This window comes from Canis lupus, chromosome 25, assembly GCF_011100685.1.
Source record: "Canis lupus familiaris isolate Mischka breed German Shepherd chromosome 25, alternate assembly UU_Cfam_GSD_1.0, whole genome shotgun sequence".
Classification (NCBI taxonomy): domain Eukaryota; kingdom Metazoa; phylum Chordata; class Mammalia; order Carnivora; family Canidae; genus Canis; species Canis lupus.
The window spans coordinates 45365954-45386114 of record NC_049246.1 but is presented as its reverse complement, the minus strand read 5'-3'; the positions used below and the strand labels follow the sequence as shown (position 1 = coordinate 45386114).

Genomic DNA, 20161 nt, shown 5'->3' with positions numbered 1-20161 from the left:
CCTGAGTGTATCAGCAGCAATTCCAAGTTAATATGAGCTCAACTCAGGACACCACTGACACCCCTGTGCTCAGACTCCCTCTGCTTCTAGGCCCAGGTACCTGACAGCCACTCTAAAGAAAGGTTAGCTCTTACTTCTTCCCACCTCTCCAAGGCTACTGTGTGCCCCAGTTCTGATCTAGCCTGAAGAGGGGCCGGGCTGGGCTGAAACTGAGTGTTCAAGGGGCCACTGGCCTATGTCCAAGAGACCATAAAAGGGCAAGGCAGGCCTATCTGTAAGGTCAGACACTCCTTCCACTTTTCCAGATAGGCTTCCTGTTGCAGCTCTGAATCATCTCGTCTCTGGAGCCCTCCCAGATTTCCCTGGCCATGGGGTTCCATGTTCCCCTTTCTGTGCACATCCACGCACTGTATGGGCACTTCCACTTCCCGACTCTGTGCCCTGGACCAGAGCTCCTCTGGCCCTCCCAGCTGTAGCACAGACCTAGTTCCATTGCATCCCCAATGCAAGTCTGTCTGGAAAATGTCAGCGTAGGATCATCACACTGCAACATCTCTTAGTAACATGCCTGATAGCTTCCCAACAAAGTCTATGGAAACGAGTGTCTTTTCAGGAAGAAAGAAAAGCCTTTTGTTTTCTACCTTCAGGAAGCACTAGTTGAAGCACTGCTGGGATGTGCAGCAGACAGAAAGCCCAATGATGTGACCCAGGAAATGTCCCATCCTTTTGGAGTGAGGGACAAGGTCTCTGTCCCTGCCCCCAGGGAAAAGCCAGAAGTAAAAAACCAAAGAGAAGGGGAGTCAAATGAGCCAGTCAAAGACCCCATTAACCACAAGGGTTCAGGGACATGTGCAAATCCTAAAATAGGGGTACCTGGGAGTCAAGAGCATTACAAAATTATCCTACTTCCATGTATTTGTTATTGATGGAAAGATGTATGAATGGGGATGTTGCAACCCCAATTGTATTAGGAGAAACATGACCTCTGCATCCAATCACAGTACTTTTCTTTAAAAATAACTGCAAACACAAGGACGCCTGGGTGGCTCAGTGGTTAAGCGCCTGCCTTGGGCCCAGGGCATGATCCCAGGATTTGGGATCAAGTCCTGCATCAGGCTCCCTGCATGGAGCCTGTGTCTCTGCCTCTCTCTCTGTGTGTCTCTCATGAATAAATAAATAAAATCTTAAAAAAAAAAAAACTGCGAACACCAGTCATGATCCCACAGCTGATCAGAAGCACTTCGGTTACCTCTTGAGTGCTCTAAATTCAAATTCAGTAACCCTGCTTTGTATCAGTAGCATTCATTTACTAATAAATTTTCATGACCTGGTGGTGCAATGACTTTTTTCAGGGATAATAAAGTATTACCATTTATCTAAAACTTATGTTTTCTTATCAGATCCCCCTTCTTCAGTCATCGCATTTCTGACTTTTCCCCGAAGGAGCCCAGAAATCTTGTTCTCCACTTCCAAAGGGATAGAAAAATCTGAGCAACCTATTTTTGTATGGCTCATGAGCTAAGAATGGATTTTATATTTTTAAAGAGCAGTAAACAAACAAGCCAACAAACAGACAAACAGTTTACAAGACACAGATGGAATATGATGCTACAAAGTCTAAAATATTTACCTTCATGCCCTTTACAAAAAAGTTTACCACTGAGGGGGGTACTTGACGGGATGAGCACTGGGTGATATGCTATATGTTGGCAAACTGAACTCCAATAAAAAAATAAAATAAATTTTAGGGGATCCCTGGGTGGTGCAGCAGTTTGGCGCCTGCCTTTGGCCCAGGGCGCGATCCGGGAGACCCGGGATCAAATCCCATGTCGGGCTCCCGGTGCATGGAGCCTGCTTCTCCCTCTGCCTATGTCTCTGCCTCTCTCTCTCTCTCTCTCTCTGTGTGACTATCATAAATTTAAAAATAAAAAAATTAAAAATTAAAAAAATAAATAAATAAAATAAATTTTTTAAAAAGTTTACCAATCTCTGATGCAACATCTTTAATTTACACAAATTAACATGATCCCTATTATAACACTTAAATTCACTCTTAATGTATGGATGATGAAATTGCTTAATGATTATTTTGCCCCCCCCCCCAAATTTCTTGAGGTAAATGTCATGCATTACATAAGTCTGCATATCCTACAGGTCAACAGATACCTTCATTCTCATTTGCCTGCAGTCATGCTAAATAAACCCATCATTATCATCTTAGTTTTCATATATGTATGTGTGTGTGTGTGTGTGTGTGTGTAATCTGAGCACAATTTCTCCAGCTATGTGAAAATTCTGGTGCCTGTGGTATGCAAGACAAGGTGAGCAGAGTCCCCTTACAAAATGCTGTCTTTCCAGAAGTGGTTCAGGCTGTGGGTAGTCTGAGTTACATACACAGCATGCCCACAGTACAGATTCATGGAGGGCATGGTCCAATCCTAGCCACTGTTTAGTTCAACAGGGAAAATCAGGTTCCCACTATATGGGAAAATATGACTTTTACAATTTGCTGAGCCTTCAATAGCCAGATCAGTAGATAAAATGCACAATACGTCCCTAATAAAATAATTAACCATAAGATATTTCATCTGGATTTAGTTGCAATGTATTCACAAGGAATCTTACTCTTGTATTTGTCAAGACCTTGTCAATTGTAGGGACTGAATCCCAAATCAAACTGGCCAGACCAACTATTTAACATTATTCAGGAACTATCAAATAATTGTTCTGAACTAATTGTTCAACAATGTTTTGAAGGTACATGCTCCAATAAAGCAAAATAAGAAGCATGAATACGGGGAAGGATTACTACAGGCAGATGATATTGTATACCTAAGAGTCTTAGAAACTAAGAAGAGAAATTAAGAATGTGGTTAGATAGAAGATAAATGTGCAAAAACCAAAGCTATACATTACTTTATACTAAAAATTACTAAAAATTTTTATGCTAAAAATTGATTACTAAAAATCACTTCAAAATAGCAATGAAAAAATGCCCTATTCACAATAGTTTCAAAAATAGTAATATGCCTAGGAATAAACGTTACAAGAAAAGTGAAAGGCATATAAAGTAAACTGCAAACTTTTATTAATACAAATAAAGTAAGATCTGAATAAAGACAAATATTACAACTCTAAGTAGGAAAACATCAAAGCAAAAAGATGTCAATCTTTCTCAAATTAACAAAGACCTTTTTGTCATATAAACACAACCCTATTATTTTTGAAACTAGACAAAGGAATTTGCAATTTTGTGAAAGAGAAGCAAAAACAAGAATCACCAAGAAAATATAGAAAAAAATAGTGACTATGGGGATTTCCTTATTATATATTAAAACAGACTATAGAGCTACTACAATAAAAATATGATACTGCCACATGAGTAAATAAATAAATTGATAGAACAAAACTGAGAGTTCAAAAGTAGAGTTCAAAAAAGTAAATAAGGGCAGCCCCGGTGGCGCAGTGGTTTAGCGCTGCCTGCAGCCCAGGGCGTGATCCTGGAGACCCGGGATCGAGTCCTGCATCGGGTTCTCTGTGTGGTGCCTGCTCCTCCCTCTGCCTGTGTCTCTGCCTTTCTCTCTCTAGCTGTGTCTCTATAAATAAATAAAATCTTTTAAAAAAAAGTAAATAAATCTGGAAATTTAAAAGATGATAAAGATGCATTTCAACAGATAAAGAATGGATTTCTTTATTACATGATGTTGGGACAATGGACTATCCATTTAGAAAAATAATAATGTTAGATCTTTATACCATGTAAATTCTTCACGGTAATAAACATATTAACACTGGAAGAATTAAAAATACTAAAACATAGTATGGAAAAAATGTTTATATATCTCAGGCTTGGAAAGACCTAAACAAGGTGAAATCCAGAAACCACTAGGAAAAATGGTAACAAGTTTCACTAACCAAAAAGAAAACTCTATATGACAAAAGATAAAGAGTAGTCAAAAAATATTTGCAATACATAAAAAATGTTAATATTAATAGTCCTACTACTCAAGAGACTTACAGTCATTAGCTATAAAAAGACAAATGGCTCTAGACAAACGACTAAAGAGGTGAATACATAATTCCCAAAAGATGAAATCAAGTGACCAATCTATGTATGAAAATCAAAGCAGCTATGTAGAATTTTTTTGTTAAAAGAGTTTTGAAAGTCTGACGACATCTAAAGCTGGAGAGGGTATGGAAAAACTAGAGCTCTCATGTACTGTTCATCAAAGTGTCAGAATGTTCAATCTTTTGAAAGCAATTTCTCAAATTAATTAAAAGGTAATATGAGTATACCATATGGCCCAGCAAGCCCTACTCCTAAGGACATTGCCTACAGAGAGAAGAGAAAGAATGTGGTAATGTGAGCATGCAAAGAAATTATTTAAGAATGTTTAGCACAATCTTGCTTATAAAGGAAACAGTGGGAAAAGCTTAAATATCTATCAGTATGGATGAGTTGAATGAACTATAGTGTACCCAAAATAAAGAATTTTATTATTAAAAAGAATGTGACAGATTTGTATGGGCTGACTATAAAGATGTTAATGATTTATTAGAAAGTGAAAAGAGCAAGGGGGATGGCTAAGTGGCTCAGTGGTTGAGCCTCTGCCTTTGGCTCAGGGCATGTTTCAGGGGTTTCTGATTTAGTCTCCCATCAGGTTCTCTGCAAGGAGCCTGCTTCTCCCTCTACCTAGGTCTTTGCCTCTCTCTCTCTGTCTCACGTGAATAAAAAAATAAAATCTTTAAAAAAAAAAAAAAGCAAGGTAAAGAACAATATGTCCAATCAATTACTATATTTTATATTAATAATACAGATGTGACAATTTACATTAGATATATGTGTGTATGTATGTATATATATATATAATTTCAGAAATGGGAAAAGAAAAGTAGCATACAAAACTGCTAAGGGCATTTTCCTAAAAGAGATGGCATTAGAATTTTCAAAAAGAGAAATTTCACTTCTTACTGTGTTTTTCAGTAGTTTCCAAAGGATAGTACTACAAAACACACCCTAAAATTATATACAATTATATCAATTGTATATATATACATGTCAAAGAGGGCAACTTTATAAGATTTGCTAATCCACGAATCAATGAAATGGCACAAAAGAATTCTTTCAACCAGGAAAAAATCTCCAAATGTAAGAAATGTAAATGTCAAATCCGGAGTTCAGTAGGAATCTTTTTTTTTTTCCTAATGCCCAAAGCCAGATTATTCTTACTATGCAAACGAAGAGGTAATTACCTTTGACAATGGATTTCCCTCCTGGCATTTGATGCCTGCAATGAAGACCAAGTTGGGCATCACAGGTTTGGGATAGTCCAAAACAAAGTCAGTTCTTAACCAAATTGACGTAAGGCTATAGAGATCATAAGGTATGACAGCTGTTTGGAGAATCTCAGATGCAACTTCTTGAGTTTTTAAAAAAATAGTGGGAAAATAAATGTTCCTCCAAGTGGGAGATATGATTCCTCACTCTCTCTGTCTCTGAAACTCATGGCATCTGACAACATGGAGAAAGGTCTAGGAACATAAGAAAGGGGACTGGGGCACTGTGTGCTTTCTTCAAGAAAATGGCAAAATAATCCCCTGGTGAAGACCACGGATGGGAGTGAAAAATACTTGGCTACAATTAAGCCACACACATCGAAAGGATCCAGAAACACTGCATCAAAAGAACTCTCCTTTAGGAATTCTATTTGTATCACTAGGGCAGCCCCGGTGGCTCAGCGTTTACGGCCGCCTTCAGCCCAGGGCATGATCCTGGAGACCTGGGATTGAGTCCTACATCCGGCTCCCTGCATGGAGCCTGCTTCTCCCTCTGCCTGTGTCTCTGCGCCTCTCTCTCTCTCTGTCTCTCATGAATAAATAAATAAAATCTTTTTTAAAAAAAATTTGTATCACTAAACAAATTCTTACAATGTTAAAAATGTGGCAGCCGAGAAAATTAAGGCCATTCCACTTTAAGTTCAGCGTTAGCACAAGTACAGCCATCTCAGGCCCCTGCGAAGAAGAGCTGACATTTACCTTGCTTCAGTTACAGGAAAAAACAACTTACAGCTTAATGCTCTAGAAAGCTCCATATCAGAATGAGAATAGAGCTTAATGCCCTCGAAAGCCCCATATCAGAATGTAAACAGAACTTGAGAAATTCCTCCCCCACTTCTGGAGGTCCCCTAGACCAGCCCATAAAACTAAGCTGGAACCCCCCCTCGGGGTCCAAGTCCCTGTTCCACTTGGACCCAAGCTCGAGCTTGCTAATAAACCCTCATGTGTTTGCATCGGTGTCGGCTCCTTGGTGGTTTCTCAGATATGTAATCTTGGGCACAACATTTGGGGACTTGTCCGGAATCCGAGAGACCCCCAGGACCCCATCCGGAGGGTTTCATGCATGGTGAGCGCACTCAACTTTTTCCACCTTTTGCGTGCATATTCTCTGAGAGCTCTAAATTGTACTTTTACCTGTAGGAATTCCAATCTGTATTGGGTCGACATTGGCTTAGGTGGACGCACTGGTGGGCTGTCAACCGGGGGTCTTGAGGAGACGTCCCTTGACCCTGCCGGGAGGACAGGGTCCTCGTCTGTAAGGAGGACGGAGGTCCTCGTCTGTAGGGAGGACGGGATCCTCATCTGTAAGGAGGACAGGGTCCTCATCTGTAAGAGGCGGAGGTCCTCATCTATAAGCGGGACTTAGGTCCTCATCTGTAAGGGGGACGGGGTCCTCGTCTGTAAGAAGGACGGGGTCCTCGTCTGTAAGGAGGGCCGGCTGGCAGCTCTTCAGTTTACTTTTTGCTTTGTCTCCGCAGCCGCACTGGAACGTTTGTCTGCGTTACTGTGTCCTTGTTAACTATCGTAACTGTCTGTGCAAAGTTCTCTGATAATCTGAGAGATCTAACGGGGCTCTTAGATACTGTTCTCTTTACCCACCAGCCTACTTGGGAGGACTGCCAACAGCTCTTGTAGGTTCTCTTCACCACGGAAGAGAGAGAATGAGTTCAGGTGGAAGCCCAGAAGTCTGTCCTGGGAGAAGACAGACAGCCCACCCAAAACCCAGACCTCTTAAACGCGGTCTTCCCCTTATCCTGCCCCACCTGGGACCACAACTTGGCTGAAGGTAATGAGAGGCTCCGGCTCTACCACCAGACTCTGCTGGCAGGTCACCAGGCTGCCGTGCACAAGCCTACCCATCTGGCCAAGGTCTATGATGTGAGACAGGGCAAGGACGACAGTCCAGCAGCCTTCTTAGAGAGAGTCATGGAGGCTTTTAGGCAGTGCACCCTTATGAGCCCAGAAGCCCCGGAAACAAAGGCCGCAATTATCATGGCCTTTGTTAACCAGGCTGCTCCGGACATTAAAAAGAAATTGCAAAGATTAGAGAGACTGGGAGGGAAGAGCTTGCAAGGCTTAGTAATAGTAACACTTCTACATCATGATCCTGACCACTCCCACCACTCTCAAGGTCGACAGGATTACTCCCTGGGTCTGCTACACCCACATCCGACCAGCTGATCCACATGCCATTCTCAAGGACTTTGTTCCAGACTGGAAAAGCCAACCAGACAAGGACAATCCCCTAAAGTTAAGACTGCGCCGTTCTCACCTCTTTCCCACCTCCAAGACTCCCTAGTCTGAGGTTGTCCTTCAAAATAGAAGGGGATTAGACTTAGTCTTCTTACAACGGGGGGAGGGGGTGGGGGTGGGGTTATGTGCTGCCTTAAACATAGGAGGTTGCTTCTTCACTGAGATGTAAATGGGAACGAGAAGAGCAACAAGGTTGGTTCAAACCGTGGTTTAATCATTCCCCCTGGCTCACTCTGAGAGCAGCCTGGACCCATGATAGGGTCCTTCCTTAGGTTCCTCTGAGAGGGGGAAATGTGGAGGCCAAGAAAATTAGGCCATTCCACCTTAAATTCAGCGTTAGCACAAGTACAGCCATCTCAGGCCCCTGTGAAGAAGAGCTGACATTTACCTTGCTTCAGTTACAGGAAAAAACAGCTTACAGCTTAACGCCCTAGAAAGCTCCATATCAGAATAAGAACAGAGCTTAATGCCCTCGAAAGCCCCATATCAGAATATAAACAGAACTTGAGAAATTCCTCCCCTACTTCTGGAGGTCCCCTAGACCAGCCCATAAAACTAAGCTGGAACCCCCCTCAGGGTCCAAGTCCCTGCTCCGCTGTGTTGGGTATACTTGGACCCAAGCTCGAGCTTGTAAATAAACCCTCATGTGTTTGCATCGGTGTCGGCTCCTTGGTGGTTTCTCAGATACGTAATCTTGGGCACAACAAAAAAAGGTATTGAAGACTGTCTTTTAATGGACTTAAGACCAAAAAAAGTGAGCTTTGCTGCAGAGTTTTTCCATTGAGAATCAGAGAAAGTCTTGAACATCTGAGTCAACTCCTCCATAGTGTAAGTTGTGGAATAAGTCTTCACCGTAAAATTGGAGGATTTTCCCAGTTGCCAACTCACCTCTGATATGATTAAAACCAACTCATGCCCTCTTTGGATGAGTTGCTCCACAACCAAACGCATGGTAAACCAGTGGCTCCCATCCATGGGTACTACCAACAGCTTGCCTGCCTCAGCAAAGCAGATGTCAGCAGGAGACACACACACAACAGAGGAAAGCCGGTCAAAATTGTGGCAGCCGTTGGAAATATGCAGCCCAGGGCAATCCAGTTGCTTGGGTTCTGAGTTGGTGTGATAGAATTGGGGGAAGAAGTACAGACACAAAGCCTGTCCCAGGAAAGGGGATGTAACCACACATTCGTAAAAAAAAGAAATTACACTCATTGCCAGTAATGCACTGGTAAGAACAATAATGAATGAGTAGCATTTGCTGACACACATACTTGTACACTTTCCAAATAAGAATACCTTTTGATCTTTGCCTTGGACAAAGATCATGCACTGTATGTCACGCAAAACTCATTTGGAAACAGAATTATTAAGCAATGCCTTTGAGGACTCAGAGCGATCAAAAGAAAAATAAACTTCAAAAAGGTGATATCTTTGCAATTTGTTCCAAGGAAATTTTGGTTTTTACTCTCAGGATACATAAGACAATTTTGCCCAGAAAGATATTGGCATCCAAGTTTCCTAGGAAAGACCTGAAGTCACCTACCACTACCTTCCTCGTGGGTAGTGGAACTGTATTCACATGAGTCCCTTAGATGCCTCGCATTGCCACGTGTTTGTTCCATATCCAAACTCTCTGAGGCTCCAAAATGCTAAGACTGTCAAATCCCGCCTCCATGGACCATTCTAGGGATTGATTGATGGAATGTGACTGTCATCTATATTCAGTCACTTTCCCTAGACACATCACATGCAGTGGGTGATCACCTGCCTAATGCTTACCAAAAGCACTCTGCTAGGCATTCTCTCTCTTTTCTCTGGGCTTCTGCATTCCTCTCTGCATTCCTCTATAGACCTCTCTGTGATGGCTGCCCCACTCGGCCTGCTACCTACCTTCAGGAATCTTTGTATCTGTCTCCCACACTCTACCAAGCACTCATTGAGGCCAGAGGATGTATTTTCTTCATATTTGCACCCTCCTCCCACAGGACCCATGCTATGTCTCACACAGAAAAAGCACACAAGGACCCTTTGTTGGATTGGACTGAATTGCATTATGTGAGTTTTCTACACACCTTTATCAGTGAGCTCAGTGGTGTATGTCAGATAAGACCCTGAGTCTTAGTGAGGAATTCTACAGTCAAGTTGGGGGCATAATCTTTGTTAGGAGCCAGCATGTTCCTTCGGAGATGACTGAACTAGGTTACTAGATATTTGTTTAGTCACCTTTTTCCTCGGTGACTGAGGAACTTTGAGATTAATGTCTGAAAAATAATATGGTAGCAAATGATCTTCCTTTCGAGGAGGATCCTTTAGAATATACATCAATAAAGTAGAAAATAGAAGAAAAATAGAAAAAAATCAATGAACCCAAAAATTTGTGCATTAAAAAGATGAACTAAACTTATAAAGCTCTAACCAAACTGATCAGAAAAAAAGAAGAAAAAAATTACCAATATCAGGAATGAGAAAGGTGGCATCACTACAGATTCAACAGATGCTAAAGGGATAATAAGAAAGACTATCAAGAACAAGTTTATGCCAATATATTCTACAACTTAGATGAAATGAACAAATTCCTCAAAAGATGCAAACTACTAGAGTTTAACAGAGAAATAATACATAAGCTGAATAAAAGTACCTTGTATGTTTTAAGTTGAATTAAGTTTGAATTCAAACTTTCCAACTAATAAAACTTCAAGCCCAGGTGGCTTCACTAATACAAACTACCAAATATTGGAGGAAGAAATAAAACCATTTATTATTCCAGTATACATCCTGAAATGAGCAAATATTATTTCAAGAGAACAGAAAAATAGAGAAATTCCTAATCTTTCTATGAGACCACAGAATTTGTCTCTGAGACCAGCATTGCCACATACCAAAACTAGATAAAGACATCATAAGAAAGGAAGAAAAATTTATAGACCAATACCCTCATAAATATTATGCAAAAATTCTATCCCAAATTTTAGCAAATCAAATTCAATAATATAATGTATATAAAATATGAGATCTATATAATAATTATATACAAAAAGATAGTGGGACTTACACCAAAAAAGGCTCTTTTAACATTAGAGAATCACTCAAGGTAATTCACCATAAAAATAGACTGAAAAATACAACCATATGATCATCTCCATAGGCACAGAAAAAGTATTTGACAAAATCCAACATCCATTAGTGATAAAAATTGTCAGAAAACAAGGTAAGAAGGGAATGCTCTCTACCTAATAGAAAGTATCTACGAAAACCCATAACTAACAAAATACTTAATGATGAATGACTGAATGCTTTACTCCTAATCACATACAAGTCAAGGTTGACCATCCTACCACTTCCATTCCTATTGTTCTGGAGATTCTAACCAATCCAATCAGTCAAGAAAAATAAAAGGCCTCCACTTTGGAAAGAAAACTCTAACTGCGTTACTCACAGATAACGTGATCATCTCTGCAGAAATTCCAATGTAATCTACAAAATATCCTAGAACAAATAAGTTAGTTTAGCATTGTTGCAGAATACAAGATAAATACTTAATAATCAATCATATTTCAGGGCATCTGGGTGGTTCAGTTGGTTAAACAATCAGCTCTTGATCTCAGCCCAAGTCCTGATCTCAGTGTCCTGGGATGGAGCCCCAAGTCAGGCTCTGTGCTCATTGCAGGGAGTCTGCTTCAGGATGCTCTTTCTTCTTCTGCCCCCCTTCCCCCTGATTGCTCATGTTCTCTATTTCTCTCTCTAAAATAAATAAATAAATAAATAAATAAATAAATATTTAAAAACCAATCAGGAGAAGTCCAAGAAGGCAGATGAGAAGGAGACCTTAGTTTCATCTGCTCCCAGGAATTCAGCTAGATAGTATTAATCATCCTGAACTCCTGCAAACTCAACAACCACTGATCTAAGAAAAGAATAGCTGCAACTCTACAAATAGAAAAGTGACCACTTTTTGCAAAATAGGAGGCTGGAGATGTGAATCTGGGGCAATATAACAGAAGATAAACCCTGGGAGGAGGGAGACTCCATAAGCTGGCTACCAGGAAGTGCTAGAGCAGTGGAGCACAAAATCTGATGATTAAATGCAATAAAAAATGGAGGCTCTGAAGGCTAGGATAATGAGGCAGAAGAAAAAATAAGTGATATAGCAGATAAAATGATGGAGAAAAAAGAAGCTGAGAAAAAGAGAGAAAAACAAATACTGGATCACAAGGGGAGAATTCGAGAGACAAGTGATAACATAAAGGAAAACAATATTAGAATAATTAGGATCCCAGAATAAGAGAAAGGAGGGGTGCAGAAGGTATATTGGAGCAAATTAAAGCAGAAAATTACCCTAACCCGGGGAAGGAAAGAGGCATTCAAGTCCACCAGGCACAGAGAACCCCCTTCAAAATCAATTAATTAGATCACACCACAACACATAACAGTGAAACTTGCAAATCTCAGAGACAAAGAGAAAATCTTGAATGCAGCTCAGGAGAATAAGTCCATATCCTACAAGATAGAAACATTAGGTTGGCAGCATACCAAACCACAGCGACCTGGCAGGCCAGAAAGGGCTGGAACGATATATTCAGGGTGATAAATGAAAAAAAAATATGCAGCCAAGCATACTTTATCCAGCTAGGATGTCATTCAAAATAGAAAGAGAGATAAAAAGCTTTCAGGACAAATAGAAACTAAAAGAATTTGGATCACCAAAATAGCCCTACAAGAAATATTAAAAGGGACCCTTTAAGCAAAGAGAGAGCACAATAGTAACACACAGCAGAAAGGAACAGAGACAATCTACAGAAACAGTGACTTTACAGGTAATACAATGCCACTAAACCCATATCTTTCAATAATCACTCTGAATGTAAATAGACTAAATGCTCCAATCAAAAGACACTGTGATCAGATTGAAGAAAAAACAATAGCTATTGATATGCTGTCTGCTAGGGACTCACTATAGACCCAGAGATACATCTAGATTTAAAGTGAGGGTGTGGAAAATATTTATCATGCTAATGGATGTCAAAAGAAATCTGGGGTGGCAAGCCTTACATCAAACAAATAAGATTTAAACCAAAGACTGTAATAAGAGATGAGGAAGGACACTATGTCATAATTAAAGGGTCTATCCAACAAGAAGATCTAACAATTGTAAATATTTAGGCCCTTAATATGGGAGCAGCCAATGAGAGAAGCCAATAAAACCTAAACCCAGCAGGAGAGGAGCAAAAATTAAGATGAGAGCAGAAATCAATGAAATAGAAACCAAAAGAACAGTAGAACAGATCAACAACACTAAGACCTGGCCTGGCTCTTTAAAAGGATTAATAAGATTGATAAGCCCCTGGCCAGACATATCAAGAAGAGAAAGGACCCAAAAAATAAAAATATGAATGAAAAAGGTAGATCACAACCAACACTAAAGAAATACATACAATTATAAGAACATATTATGAACAACTGTATGCCAACAAATTAGGCAATCTGAAGGAAATAGATGCATTCCTAGAGATGTGTAAACTACCAAAACTGAAACAGGAAGAGACAGACAACCTGAACAGGAAGGAAATTGAAGCAGTAAACAAAAACCTCCCAACAAACAAGAGTCCACAGCAGGATGGCTTCCCAGGGGAATTCTACCAAACATTTAAAGAAGAATTAATACCTATACTCCTGAAGCGGTTTCAAAACATAAAAAAAAAAAAAAAAAAAAAAAAAAAAAACGGATTGAAAACTTCCAAACTCTTTCTAGGAGCACAGCATTACCTTGATCCTAAAACCAGACAAATATTCCCCCAAAAGGAAAATTACACACCATTATCCCTGATGAACATGAATGCAAAATGCTAGCCAATAGGATCTAACAGTACATTGAAAGGATTATTCACCACAACCAAGTGGGAGTTATCCCTGAGCTGCAAAGGTGGTTCAACATCCACAAACCAATCAATGGGATACACTACATTAATAAAAGAAAGGAGAAGAACCATATGATCCTTTCAATAGATGCAGAAAAAGCATTTGAGAAAGTATAACATCCTTTCTTGATTAAAACGCTTCTCCAGGTAGGGATAGAGGGAACATACCTCAATATCATAAAAGCTATCTATGAAAAGCCCACAGTCAATATCATTCTCAATGGGGAAAAACTGAGAGCTTTTCCCCTAAGGTTAGTAATATGCAGAGATGTCTAATCTCACCCCTGCTATTCAGCATAGTACTAGAAGTCCTAGCATCAAAAGTCAGAAAAACAAATAGAAGGCATCAGAATCTGCAAATAAGTTAAAATCTCACTCTGCACATGACATGATACTATATGTGGAAAACTCAAAAGACTCCACCCCAACATTGCTAGAACTCATACAGCAATTCAACAAAGTTAACAAGTCAGGAAACAGCAGATGTTGGTGAGGATGCAGAGAGGGGGGCACCCTCGTCAATGTTGGTGGGAATGCAAGCTGGTACAGCCATTCTGGAAAACAGTATGGAGGTTCCTCAAAAAGTTGAAAATAGAGCTACCCTACAACACGGCAATTGCACTATGGTGTATTTACTCCAAAGATACAAATGTAGTGATCCAAAGGGGCACCTGCACCCCAATGTTTATAGCAACATTGTCCACATTAGGTGAACTACGGAAGGAGCCCAGATGTCCATCGAGAGATGAATGAATAAAGATTTGGGATATATATACAATGGAATACTACTCGGCCATCAAAACAATGAAATCCTGCCATTTGCAATGTCATGGATGGAACTAGAGGATATTATGCTATGAGGAATATTTCAATCAGAGAAAGGCAATAATATGTCATCTTGCTCATATGTGCAATTTAAGAAACAAAACAGAGGATCATGGGGAAAGAGAGGAAAAAATAAAACAGGATGAAATCAGAGTGGGAGACAAACCATAAAAGACTTTTAATCCTAGGGAAAAAACTGAGGGTTGCTGGAGAGGAGAGGGGTGGGAGATGGGGCATCTGAATGATGGACATTAAGTAGGGCACAGAATGTAATGAGCACTGGGTATTATGTAAGACTGATGAATCAATGATTTCTACCTCTGAAACCAATAATATATTCTATATTAATTAATTGAATTTAAAGAAAAATTTAAAAATTAAAGTAAATAAATAAAATGTTCTAGGGAGCTAAAAAAACAATTGTATTTCTATATACAAGCAATGAACAATCAGAAATGAAAATTTCAAAATACCATTTAAATAGCATCAAAATTTTGAAATACTTATGGGATAACTCTGACAAAAGATGTGAAACACTGTACCCTGAAAACCACAAAACATTAGTGAGAGAAATTAAAGAAAATATAAATAACTGAAGGGATAAATCATGTTCATGAACTGGGAGATCCAGAGTTGTTAAGATGACAATTCTCTCCCAAATTGATCTGTAGATACAATATAATCTCAACCAAAATCCCAGCAGGCATTTTTGCAGAAATTGGAAAACTGATTTAAAAATGTATATGGGACTGTAAAAGATCTAAAATGACCAAAATAACTTTAAAAAACTTGGAAATGGCATACACTGTATACTTATATCTCCCTAACATTCATATTTGAAACTCTATACTGATATGATGGTATAAGGAAGTGGAGCTTTGGGGGTTAATTAGGATTTAGATAAGGTAGTGGGGCCCCCATGAATGGGATCAGTGCTTTTATGGGTCAACAGAGACCATGTTTTCTCTCTCTCTCTCTCTCTCTCTCTGTCATGTGAGTATACAAGAAGTCACCAGACTGCAACCCAGAAAAGGGCTCTCACCAGAATGCAACCATGGCAGTAACCTGATCTTGGACTTCAAACTTCCGAACTTCTCTATAGTATTCTGTGACAGCAGCTGAACCGACTGAGACAGAAAGCTAACACTTTTCATTTCAAGACTTCTTGTAAAGCTAGAGTAATCAAGTGTTTCATAAACAGATCATTGAAACAGATTAGAAAGTCCAGAATAAATCCATAGATATATGTACAACTGATCTTTTATGGAGATGCAAAGGCCATTCAGTAGAGGAAACAATAGCCTTTTCAACAATCAGATATCCATCAGCCAGAAAGCAAGAAAAGACATCACCTCTGTGGTCTTCCTCCCAAAATAGCTGAAGTCTGGTTTCATCATGATTTTTTTTAAAAAAGGACAAACCGGGGATCCCTGGGTGGCTCAGTGGTTTGGCGCCTGCCTTTGGCCCAGGGCACGATCCTGGAGACCCGGGATCGAATCCCACATCGGGCTCCCAGTGCATGGAGCCTGCTTCTCCCTCTGCCTATGTCTCTGCCTCTCTCTCTCTCTCTCTCTCTCTCTCTCTCTCTCTGTGACTATCATAAATAAAAATAAAAATAAAAAATAAAAAAAAGGACAAACTGAAATTGGGGGCATTCCACAAAATACCTAAACAATAATTCTCAGAACTGCAAATGTCATCAAAATCAAGGAAAGTCTGAGAAATCATCACAATTTAGAAGAGACACTCACTATAATATGATATTCTGGATGGGATCCAGGAAATGAAAAAGGACATTAGGTAAAAATCAATGAAATCTGAGTAAAACATAGACTTTAATCATATCATATTGGTTCATTCATGTGACAAAGGCACTGTAGTAAAATAAGCTGTTAACTATAAGGGAAGGTAGGTACATAGTATATGGGAATATTTCCAACTGCATTTTACAATATTTCTGTAAATCTAAGTCTGTTCTAAATTAAAATTTTATTTTTTAAAAAGGAGAATCCAGGGCAACTAAATGGCTCACTTAGGTAAGCAGCCAACTCGTGGTATAAGCTCAGATCATGAAAACAGGGTGGTGAGGAGTCCCAAGACCAGCACCATGCTCAGCAGGGAGTCTCCTTGAGATCCTCTCCCCTTTGCTTGTCCCTCCCCCTCTGCTTCTCCTCCACACTCACACACACTCTCTCTTTCTTTCTCTAAAATAAAGAAATAAAATCTTTAAAAGGAGAAAAGAAAGAGAATGAAAGAGAGAAAGAGGGGAAAGAAAAAGAAAGAAGAAAGAAGAAGAACGAAAGAAGAAAGAAAGAAAAAAAGAAAGAAAGAAAGAAAGAAAGAAAGAAAGAAAGAAAGAAAGAAAGAAAGAAAAGAAAGAAAGAAAGAAGACAATAAAGACAGAATCCACAGACTGGGAGGGAATATTTGTACAGCATATACCTGATTAAGAACTTATGTACTGAATCTATTAAGAACTCTTGAATCTCATGAATAGGGAAACATTTATTTATATACACAAAGATTTGAACAGACATTTCACCACAAGACAATAGAGATGGGAAACAGGCACATGGAAAGGTGCTTCACATCATTGTTCAATAGAGATGTCAAGTTATAGCTACAATTTAATTTGCACACATCTTAGAATGGCTGAAATGTGAAAGAGAGACCACACCCATTGTTAGTGACTCTCTGGAAGGGCTGGGCACTCATTTGCTGCTGGTGAGACCCTACAGTGGATCAGCAGTTTCTTAGAAACCTACACCTGCCATACAGCCCAAGGCTTCCCATTCCTAGGTATTCACCCCGGAGAAAAGAAAGTACACTTCCTGAGTGGCTGATACTTTTCATTTTCTGGTGAAGTTCTGACATCTTACAAAACCTTCTGACTGGGGAGACACCAACACACACACATGCTTCCCCAGCCCTGATTCTTAGAGATCCCAAGAAGCCCAGCCCACTGTAAGCCTTTGAGATGCAAACTACCAATCCAGAGCCATAGGAGACAATATTCCTCTGCCTTAATCATCCCAGGCCTAGGGACCAGGCAACCAGGGAACACCCCTATAGCTTAGAACCCACCAGAGTTCTTCACACTAGCCAGTCCTAGGCCATTTGCCCTGCCCTGACTTGCCTTTCCATGAAAACACCAATGAAGTCAGTGACCCAGGCCCTGTCCTGGCTCCTGCTGCTTCTGCCTCCTGACCAACCCTGGTGCTTCCCCATGTAGCCCTGCGTGGCAGCCCCTTTCTCTAGGACTTGTGAGTAATATAAACTTTGTTTCCCTGAGCCTCTCCTGTGTCTCCTCTTATGGCCGCACCTAAGGGACCATCATATAAAAGGACACAGAATGCTTCCATCCAAAAACCATTTGTATGGGATACGAATATTCAGAGCCACTTTATTTGAGCCACAGAAAACTGGGAACAGCACAAAGACTTATCAACATGTGACTGGATAAAGTGCGCGTTATCCACAAATACAATGCTTCTCTACAATAAATAGGAATGAACTACTACACATGAAACAACAAGGATGAATCTCAAAATAATTTTGCTAAAGAAGCTATGTCAAACAAGAGAGTCCATATTGCATAATTCCATTATGCAAAATTCTAGAAAATGCAAATTAAATAGAGTGACAAAAAAGAGAGCAGTGGTGGCTTTTTTTAGGGTGAGTGTTGTATTACCATATACCTAAAACTTACCTTTTCTTACTAGATCCCTCTTCTCCCTCAGCATCTTATTACTGACCATCCCCTAGGGGAACCCAGAAAACTTGTACTCCATCTCCAAAGGGATGGGAAAATCTGAACAAACTATTTTTTTATGGCTCATGAGCTAAGAATGGAACTTACAATTTTAAAGAACTATAAACAAACAAAGCAACAAACAAAAAGGTTATTAAACAGAGATCATATATAACCCTGCAAAGGCTAAAATATTTGCCCTTTAAAAAGGTTTGCCAATCTCTGAGGCAGCATTGTTAATTTACACAAACTAACATGTTCCCTCTTACAACACTAAAATTCACTTTTAATGTAAGGATGATGGAAAGAGTTTAATTATTCTTATCTCCCCCCCTCCAAATTTCCTGATATCACTGGCATGTTTTATAAAAGTCTATACATCCTACAAGCCAACAGATACCTTGGTTCTCATTTACTTGCAGTCATGCTAAATAAACCCATCATTATCTTAAGTTTCATATATGGGCACGTGTACCTAGTATGAGTGCAGTTTCTTCAGCTATGTGAAGATTCTGGTGGCTCTGCTCATTTCAAGGTGAGCAGAGCCCCCTTACAAAATGCTATCCTTCCCAGATATGCTTCAGGCTGTGGGTAGTCTGAGTTACATAAACAGCATGCCCACAACACAGATTCACTGAGGGCATGATCCATTTCTAGCCACTACTTAATTCAAAGGGAAAAATCAGGTTCCCACTATATGAGAAAACATGACTTTTGCAAAATTTACTGAGCCTTCAGTAAGTCTCTAATAAAATAATTAACTGAAACATGCCACCAGGTTCTTAATTTGGATTTGGATGCAATGTACTCATCAGAAATCTTACTCTTGAATTTTTCAAGACCATGTCAATCCCAGTGATTGAACCCCAAATCAAACTGGCTGGACCAACTATTTAACATTATTCAATAAGAACTATTGAATAATTGTTCTGAACTAATTGTTCAACAATGTTTCTGAAGGACATGCTCCAATAAGGCAAATAAGATGTATGAATTTGGGGAGGGATTATTACTGGCAGATGATATTGTATACCTAAGAGTCTTAGAAACTAAGAAGAGAAATTAGGAATGTGGCTAGATAGAAGATAAATGTGCAAAAACCAAAGCTATACATTAATTACTAATAATCACTTCAAAATAGCAATGAAAAATGCCCTGTTCACAATAGTTTCAAAAATAGTAATATGCCTAGGAATAAATGTTACAAGAAAAGTGAAAGGCATATAAAGTAAAATGCAAAAGTTTATTGATACATATAAAGTAAGATCTGAATAAATAAAGAGAAATACTACAATCCTAAATAGGAAAAGTTCCAAGCAAAATGATGTCATTCTCTCTCAATTTAATAAAAGCATTTTGTCATATAATCAGAACCCTATTGCTTTATTTTATTTAAAACTAGATAAAACAATTCACAATTTTGTGAAGGAGAGTCAAAAACAAGAATCACCAAAAAATTTAGAAAAACAGTGAGTATGAGCATTACCTTACGACATATTAAAACAGACTATAGAGCTACTACAATAAAAATATGATACTGGCACATGAGTAAATAAATAAATCGATGGAACAAAACTGAGAGTTCACAAATAGAGTTCAAAAGAGTAAATAAATCTGGAAATTTAAAATATGATAAAGATGCATTTCAACAGATAAAGAATGGTTTCTTCATTACATGATGTTGGATCCTTGTACCATATAAATTCTTCACTGTAAAAAATGTATTAACCCTGGAGGAATTAAAAATACTAAGACATAGTATGGAAAAAGTGTTTATATATCTCAGGCTTGGAAAGACCTAAACAAGGTGAAATCCAGAAATCACCAGGAAAAACGGTAACAAGTTTCGCCAACCAAAAATGAAAACTCTATATGACAGAAGATAAAGAATAGTCAAAAAATATTTGCAGTACATAAAAAGTGTTAATATTAGTAGTCCTACTACTCAAAAGACTTACACTCATTTCTCTAAAAAAGACAAATGGCCCTAGAAAAAGGACTAAAGAAGGTGAATACATAATTCCCAAAAGATGAAATCAAATGGCCAATTTATCTATGTAGAATATTTTTTTCTTTTCTT

The 20161-nt window shown here is 39.1% G+C and overlaps 1 pseudogene; it reads right to left on the bottom strand.

Moving 5' to 3' along the window:
* Positions 1 to 5179: 5179 nt before the first annotated feature.
* On the bottom strand, positions 5180 to 9582 carry LOC111092480 (annotated as a pseudogene).
* Between the last annotated feature and the right edge of the window lie 10579 nt (positions 9583 to 20161).